Genomic DNA, 2500 nt, shown 5'->3' with positions numbered 1-2500 from the left:
GGGCACTCAACACAGATATTGAGAGTTACATGTATGGCTCAAAACAGTTTGATTCACATTCTTTGGTACTCCGAGTTTGAAGTGTAAAGCTAATCCTCAACCATGAAACTCGAAGTACCAATGTACCAACATACCAACAGACTTGAATCAAAGTGTTTTGATATATATACATATATATATATATACACACACACACATATATATATATATATATACATATATATATATACTCTTTTACTCTTTTATTTGTTTCAGTCATTTGACTGCGGCCATGCTGGAGCACTGCCTTTTTAGTCGAGCAAATCGACCCCGGGACTTATTCTTTGTAAGCCCAGTACTTTTTATCGGTATCTTTTGCCGAACCGCTAAGTGACAGGGACGTAAACACACCAGCATCGGTCGTCAAGCAATGCTAGGGAGACAAACACAGACACACAAACACACACACACATATATATATACGACAGGCTTCTTTCAGTTTCCGTCTACCAAATCCACTCACAAGGCATTGGTCGGCCCGGGGCTATAGCAGAAGACACTTGCCCAAGATGCCACGCAGTGGGACTGAACCCGGAACCATGTGGTTGGTTAGCAAGCTACTTACTACACAGCCACTCCTGTGCCTTATATATATATCATCATCGTTTAACGTCCGCTTTCCATGCTAGCATGGGTTGGACGGTTCAACTGGGGTCTGGCAAGCCCGAAGGCTGCACCAGGCCAGTCAGATCTGGCAGTGTTTCTACAGCTGGATGCCCTTCCTAACGCCAACCACTCCGAGAGTGTAGTGGGTGATTTTATGTGCCACCGACACGGGTGCCAGACGAGGCTGGCAGACGGCCACACTCGGATGGTGTTTTTTTTTTATGTGCCACCGACACAGGTGCCAGACGAGGCTGGCTGACGGCCACGCTCGGATGGTGTTTTCTTATGTGTCACCGACACAGGTGCCAGACGGGGCTGGCGGACGGCCACGCTCGGATGGTGTTTGTTATGTGCCCTCAGCACGGAGGCCAGTCATTGCGGTACTGGCTACGATCACGTTCAGATGGTTTTCTTATGTGCCCGGCACTGGTACCACAAGGATACAAATTCATTGATGTTCATCTATTTTGATTTGGTTCGATTTGATTTGATTTGATTGATTCATTCTCACTTGCCTCAACAGGTCTTCACAAGTGTCACAAGAGGAAGGTATGCACAGGTGGACTGACTACGTCCCAGGTAGGGGCCACGGATTATGGCTTCACTAGTCTTGCCGGGTCTTCTCACGCACAGCATACTTCCATAGGTCTCGGTCTCTAGTCATTTCCATGGTGAGACCTAATGTCCGAAGGTCGTGCTTCACCACTTCGTCCCAGGTTTTCCTGGGTCTACCTCTTCCACGGGTTCCCTCAACTGCTAGGGATTGGCACTTTCTCACACACCTATCTTCATCCATTCTCGCCACATGACCATACCAGCGCAATCGTCTCTCTTGCACACAACAACTGATGCTCTTAGGTACAACATTTCTCTCAAGGTACTAACGCTCTGTCGAGTAAGTACACTGACATTACACATCCATCGGAGCATACTGGCTTCATTCCTCACAAGCTTACGCATGTCCTCAGCAGTCACGGCCCATGTTTCACTGCCATGTAGCATAGCTGTTCGTAAACATGCATCATACAGTCTGCCTTTTACTCTGAGCGAGAGGCCTTTAGTCCAGCTGAGGTAAGAGCTCCCTAAACTTTGCCCAGGCTATTCTTATTCTAGCAGTTACACTTTCAGCGCACCCGCCCCCACTACTGACTTGGTCACCTAGATAGTGGAAGCTATCAACTACTTCTAGTTTTTCCCCTCGGAAAGTGACGGAAGTTGTTTTCTGCAGATTTTCGGAGGTCAATGCTCCAGAGCATCTGCCACATACAAAAACTATCTTCCCAGTTAGCCTACCTTTGACATTGCTGCACTCTTATGTGTCCATAGCTTACACTGGGTACATCTTATAGAGTTTCTACCTACACCTTTTCTACAGATCGAGCAGGGCCATCTTCCTGAGGATATTTGTGGATTTTCTAACTTTCTACTTATTAGTACTTTGGTTTTAGCTAGGTTGACTCTAAGGCCCCTCGATTCTAAACCCTCCTTCCACAACTGGACTTCTCCTCCAGTTCTGATAGTGACTCGCGATTAGAGTGAGGTCGTCAGCATAGAGGAGCTCCCAGGGGCAACCTGTCTTGAATTCCTCCACAATTGCCTGGAGGACTATGATAAATAGGGGGGCTGAGTACTGAACCCTGGTGGACCCCAACCTCTACCTTGAATTCTTCTGTGTACATGCTGCCAACTCTAACCTTACTTACGGCATCTCTGTACATGGCTTGCACAGCCCTCACCAGCCATTCAATCTATCCCTAGTTTCCTCATTGACCACCAGATGAGGGATCGGGGGACCCTATCAAAGGCTTTCTCCATGTCAACGAAAGCCAGGTACAGGGGCTTATCTTTGGCTAGG

This window comes from Octopus sinensis, linkage group LG2 (assembly GCF_006345805.1).
Source record: "Octopus sinensis linkage group LG2, ASM634580v1, whole genome shotgun sequence".
Classification (NCBI taxonomy): Eukaryota; Metazoa; Mollusca; class Cephalopoda; order Octopoda; family Octopodidae; genus Octopus; species Octopus sinensis.
This window is presented reverse-complemented; position numbering follows the sequence as displayed.